Source organism: Peromyscus maniculatus, chromosome 2 (genome assembly GCF_049852395.1).
Source record: "Peromyscus maniculatus bairdii isolate BWxNUB_F1_BW_parent chromosome 2, HU_Pman_BW_mat_3.1, whole genome shotgun sequence".
Lineage (NCBI taxonomy): Eukaryota > Metazoa > Chordata > Mammalia > Rodentia > Cricetidae > Peromyscus > Peromyscus maniculatus.
Window position 1 is genome coordinate 31,637,138 of NC_134853.1, and position 6,048 is coordinate 31,643,185.

Here is a 6,048-nt window from a genome sequence, read left to right on the forward strand (position 1 = left end):
AGTGGGGGGCCCACGGTGGGCTGGGGTAGCGGCGTGGCGCAGCGCCGCCGCGGGAGGCGTGCGAGGTGAGAGCTGGGAGCGCCCGGCAGAGTCGGGAGAGCTGGCGGGGCGAGCGGGAACCGAGCGCCGCTGTCCCGGGGCTGGGGAGCGAGAGCCCGCACGCAGCCCCAGGGGCAGGCTAGCTAGGGCGGGCAAGCCCACCCTCCGCAGCGCCGTGCAGCCGACCGTTCCAGCCGGCTGGTTGCCCGCACTTTCCTGGGAGTCAGAGGCCCGGGGACCCGGGAAGTCGCAGAGGCGGTGGCCAGAGAGGGCTTGGAGCTGGTGCTTCTGCCGCAGGCTGCGCGTTGGCTCGCTGTGGTGGCACCTTCTCCCCTCCGGTCACCCTCCTAGCGGGCCGTTAGCACTCCGTCAGGGCTCAGCCCTGAGCCGGGGAAGCCAGCGCAGGGGGCCAGCCCCACACAGCTCCATTCTCTCGGTAGGATGCTGCTTTCCACAAAGACCAGCGTCTATCCCCAACCTTCGAGGTCAGGCAAAGGCCACCAGTCTTCAGAGTTTGGACTGGTGCTCAGAGCTGCTACGCTCCCCTGCAGGCCCCAGCCTCTCCTCTCGTAGACCTCAACCTCTGGCGCTTGCTCCAGCTGCTTCATTTCTCTTTCCTGTGATCCCCGGCTTCTCTGGCCCCTTGGGGGCTTGCCTCTCTCTTCTGCACCCAAAACTTCCCCTTTCCTCTTTCCTATTGTCTTCAGGACTTCCTTCTTTCCCAAGTTTCTTCTCCACCCCCATCACACCCCCGCCACCCCTCGGTCTGCTTTTCTTCTTCTGGTGTCCTCCCAACTCTCTGTCTCCCACCCTTTCTCTCCCCACAACCAGACCCCTCCCTTCGCAGCTCTACCCCAATCTGTTTCTTTTCAGCCCAGCCTCGCCCCATCACGAGTTTCCTTTATCTGTCCCCAGATTCCCAGTGTCTTCCCCGCCCACCGCCCCGCGGGTTCCCGGAGCCTGGACGCCGCTACACTTGGCGGTGAAGGGTTGAATTCTCTCAGACTGCACTCCAGGCAGGAGTTGTCCCAGAGCCTCTATGGGGTGGGGTGGGTACTCAAGCACCAACCTTAAACGCCCTCCTGCAATCATCCCACTTTCGTGGATTTAAAAAAGAGGAAAGAAAGAAAAAGACTCAAAGAGAAGTGACTTTTCCAAGGCCATTCAGCCGAGGATGGATCCAGGGAGGAGCGGCTCTGGTACCACCCGTGCGATGCCTTGTGTCCAGCTGGAAAGCTGCCGGGTTTGAGCTGAGGGGACTGTTTCTCTGTGGGCTCTCCACTCCGCCCCTTGCCTTTTTTTTTTTTTTTCTTCTTCTTTGGGACCTTGAAGGCCCAAGAGCAAACTAGGGGAGGCAGTTTTGCTTTTCTGTCTCTTTACTCTGACTTGCTTAAGGTCAGAGGCATGCCTCTCACCCAGGACACCTGCCTCCACATCTCGATATGGCAGAATACCCACAGGGAACCTCCGTCAGCCGTGCCTCTATGAAGTCTGCAAACAGTTTTCCCTTAATCTTCATAACGAGCCTGAGTCCAGGGCTGTATTGTCTCCATTTTACAGGAAGGGAAACTGAGGCCCAAGATCACACTGTACCCTTATATGCTAGGCTGTTGAGTGTGGCTGTTTTCCTCTTGGTCGCCCACCCATTGTATATCCCTTATGGTTAGTTAGCTCCTGAATGCCAAGCCACGACCTGTCTTGGACTTGAAGGTGCTTCCTCTAGTTCTGTCCTTCTTTTTTCTGGGATTTAGATGATTTATTGTTGTTTCACCAGCTTAAGGATGTGAAGGGAGAGGAACGGGAGTTTTAAATCATACTTGGCAGATATTTATCTACATTGACAAAATGACCTCTCTGCTCATGCTCCTTCATTTTCAGTGCACATGTCCTTCCCAGAGTACTGCCATCCAGAGAGGACACCCTGGGCACTTAACATTAACAGCAAACCCATCCCCTTCAGAATACCTGCCCCTCTCTCCTCCCTCTCTCTTCCCCTCGGCAGCTTCTTGACATTTCTTTTGGAAAACCACCAGTCACCCCTGGATCCTCACCTCTCCCTATGTCCGGCTGCTCCCCTGCTCCCCCTATGTCTGGCTGCTCCCCTGCTCCCCCTATGTCCGGCTGCTCCCCTGCTCTCCTCCTTATGTCCGGCTGCTTCCCTGCTCCCCCTATGTCTGGCTGCTCCCCTGCTCTCCCTATGTCCGGCTGCTCCCCTGCTCTCCTCCCTATGTCCGGCTGCTCCCCTGCTCGTGCTTCCTGTTGGCCGACATTGCCTCTTGCTCCTGCACACTGACCGTGAAGTGACATCCAGGAGAGTGGATGCATCCTCCTGTGGTCTGTCTGCATCCCTTCCCTCTGCGAAATGAACATTCGTACTTTATGCTGTCATGATTTTCACTTGTGGCACCACAGTGTCTGTTATGACGAGTCATGGTTTTAGATCCTTCGGGTTCAGTAGCCATGTTTCCTGCTCCCAAAGGCAGCCCCCATCTCCACTCACTCTGCCCACAGCAATTATCTGCTGCCAGTTACCAGGAAACAGGAAACAAGGCAGTGCAAGGCAGCCCTCCCATTGCCTGTGGCTTACAGCCCTTCAACTGACTAGATGGTCATGTAGACAGGCAAAAGTCAGGGACCACAAGGGATGTGGGTGGGCTCCTGTCTTCAGGATTACCTCAGGGCAGATGTTCCTCTCACTGTTACCAGCCTTGGATCTGTGTGAAGGCAGTTCTCTTTGCCAAAAAGACTATTGTGATCATTTTACAGGTGAGTAACACACTGACAAATCAACCCAAGGGCTGGAGGTCACCAGCAAGTCAGAAATACAACCAAGAGTCAAGCCCTTCAGACTCCTAAGCCAGCGTTTCCTATCGTTAAAACGTCCTCTAAGTATGCTTTAAAAAGAAATCCACCCCGTGTTAACAAGGCTTCACTAAGGCCATTGCTCCAGTCTCCTCCCCCACCCCACCCCACCCCACCCCACCCCACCCCACCCCACGCCCGTGTGTGTGTGTGTGTGTGTGTGTGTGCTGTGATGGTAAAACTATAAGGAGCAAACTAAACTATTGCCAGATTTGTTTTTAGGTTTCCACACTACACACTGAGTCTTTGAAATACTGCTATGGAATTTTAAGTTTCCAGTCTAGTCTTAGATTCTCTAATCACTTCTTTGGCACTTTCTTCTGGGAGGAACATTTTGAAACAGTGAGAATTTCTTGACATGCCTTGAGAGAGTCTTGTGGGGACTTGGCTCTGATAGCTTTCATACCAGAATCAGTATCAGACACACACCTAGCTGCAGACATCTGTAGGACACGGTATCTCCTGCCCCCCTGTGGATGCTGGGAGAATTACTGCTCACAGACAAAACTACTTGATCAAGGACTAGTAATCCCAACTAACATCTTTCAAAGAAATTATTTAAAGGAATTGGGGAATCACACTTAAAGTGTACGTAAAATTTGGCAACAAACATTCATAGATTATAGATATGTTTACAGAGAAATACAAGATCAAAATCAAAATTGCCACATTTATTATCGTCTTAAATTTGTGTTCTTACAGTTTTAAGTGATTATTTTATATTGGACCAGGGAGAAAAATTTCTCTTTAGTAAAGAAAAGAGTCTTTTCTCAGTGAGGATGGGGAAGGTGGATAAAGCTTCTAATCCCAGCAGTCAAGGAGGCAGAAGCAGGGGGTTCTCTGAGACTTTGAAGCCAGCCTAGTCTAATAGCAATTCCAAGCCAGCCAGGACTACATAATGAGACTCTGACTCAAAACAAACCAACACACCTTCCCTTTAGTTATTTAATATTTTGAAGTATTATTTGAAAAGCTGTTTCTTTTCAAAAAGTGTCTGACCTGTTAGTATAGTGTAAGTCCCTGTAGGAAGGAGCCCTCATTTAAGGGGCCCAGGAAATGCACCCCTGGAAGGTGTCAGGAAATACCTACAGGGTCATGTGAATGGAATCACTTCTTTGAGGCACTGTCCTTATGAGGACAAGATTAAAATATAAACACTCTCTGGTAGGATCTGAATTGTGTTTTACTATCATACACTTCTGAATAAATTAATGAACTGGCAACCTAATAAGAGTAAATGCTCTGGAAATGGTACTCAAGAAATGAGATTTTATATGGGTAAGTTTTGATTATAAGAAAGCAATTGAAAATGACTATGGATGGCTCTGGCTTTACAACTCAATGTCTCTGTGTTCCTGGAGCTCCAGGCACTGGGGTTAACAGGTAGGGCTGGTGTGTCCTGTGTTTGCCTTAGCTTGAGCGTTCCTGCTTTACTCTGTTTTTGAAATTTTCATCAAATCCCATTTTTAGAAAAGGTCTTTTTTTTTAATGGAACACTTCACGAATTTGTGTGTCATCCTTGTACAGGGGCCGTGCTATTCTTCTCTGTATCGTTCCAAGTTTAGTATATGTGCTGCCGAAGAGAGCACTAGAAAAGGTCTCTTTAAAAAAGTAAAAAGGAGCCTAGAGATGGCTCAGCAATTAAGAGCACTTCCTAAGGCTAGGTGGGGTAGCACATGCCTTTACTCCCAGCTCTTGAGAGACAGAGGCAGGTGGATCATTGTATGTTCAAGGCCAGCCTGGTCTACATAGGTGAATCACTGTATGTTCTAGGCCAGCCTGATCTGCACAGGTGGATCACTGTATGTTCAAGGCCAGCCTGGTCTACATAGGTGAATCACTGTATGTTCTAGGCCAGCCTGATCTGCACAGGTGGATCACTGTATGTTCAAGGCCAGTCTGGTCTACATAGGTGGATCTTTGTATATTCAAGGTCATCCAGGTGACTCACAGCTACCTGTCACTCCAGTTCCAGGGGATCTGATGCCCTCTGACCTCCTCAGTAGAGCTCCTGCAAACAGGATGCACATGAACTCATACAGGCCTATACATATATATTAAAAATCTTTTAGAAGGAATAGTATTTGCTTTAAGTATAGCAAATGAGGACCAAGGAAATGGCGCTGCCTGTAAAATGCTTGCCACATAAGCAGAAGGGCCTGAGTTTGATCCCCAGCACCATAGTAAAAACAATGGCACTGAAGCTCTAGATTCAAAGGCAGACATTGTCTCAAAGAATAACATGGAGAATGGTAGAGGACTCCACATGATTGAGCACGCAAGTGTGTGAGGTCCCTTCCCCACAAGTGTGCACACACGTGTGAATGCACACACACAAACTCAGAAAGCGAAATGATCGCGGTGGATGCTTGAGCTGTGCAAGCACATCTCACACACAAGAACAGGTACTCACCAAATTTTTTAATTAAAAAAAAAACTAAGAAAAAGAAAAGCTATTGGTGTAGAGTGAGGGTGGCGGTCCCCGGGGAAGGTCAAAGATGAAGTACAGTGGGGTCCTGAGCAACTGGAGGGAAGCCTAGTCTGTGTTCATCTTAGGGAAGAGAAAGGGCAAAAAACAAACCATAAAACACCTCAACATAAGCTGGGAAGCCATGAGCCTCGTTCTCCTTGCTTGACACACTTTATACAGTCTTAGTATTCTTCTTCTTCTTCTTCTTCTTCTTCTTCTTCTTCTTCTTTTTTAACCCAGAGTTCTTTTGCACAGGATAATAAACATGATGTGATCTTCCTCCCTTCCTCCCTCCCTCCTTCCCTCCGTCCCCCTCCCTTTCTCCCTCCCTTTTCTGCTCCCCCTCCCTCCCTCCCCCCCTCTCTTTTTAGACAGAATCTTGTTATGTAGCCCAGGGTGATCTCAAACTCATAGCAATCCTCCTGCCTCAGCCTTCCACGTGATGAGATTTTAGTATTAGCCATCACCCCAGCCTTCGTGTATTTCTTGTTTGTATACTTGACAGGTTTTTTTGACAGAGTCATTTAGAGAATTCAGATGAGATGGACTTGGGAGTTGTGCTTGGTGACAGTCTTCCTAGGCTCAGTCTCCTCCTCTGCTGGCTAAGCAGTCTTAGGTCAATGAGGAATCAGAACCCGTGGTGAGTACGATGTGGCAGATGGCAGCCTAAGATGGGT

General features: G+C 49.5%; 1 non-coding gene across 1 annotated transcript; it reads right to left on the reverse strand.

Annotated features, from left to right (window-relative positions):
* Nucleotides 1-4,383: 4,383 nt before the first annotated feature.
* On the reverse strand, nucleotides 4,384-4,490 carry LOC121827681 (U6 spliceosomal RNA). Its single transcript, XR_006070000.1, has one exon. It is a non-coding gene; the product is annotated as a U6 spliceosomal RNA (small nuclear RNA).
* Nucleotides 4,491-6,048: the final 1,558 nt, after the last annotated feature.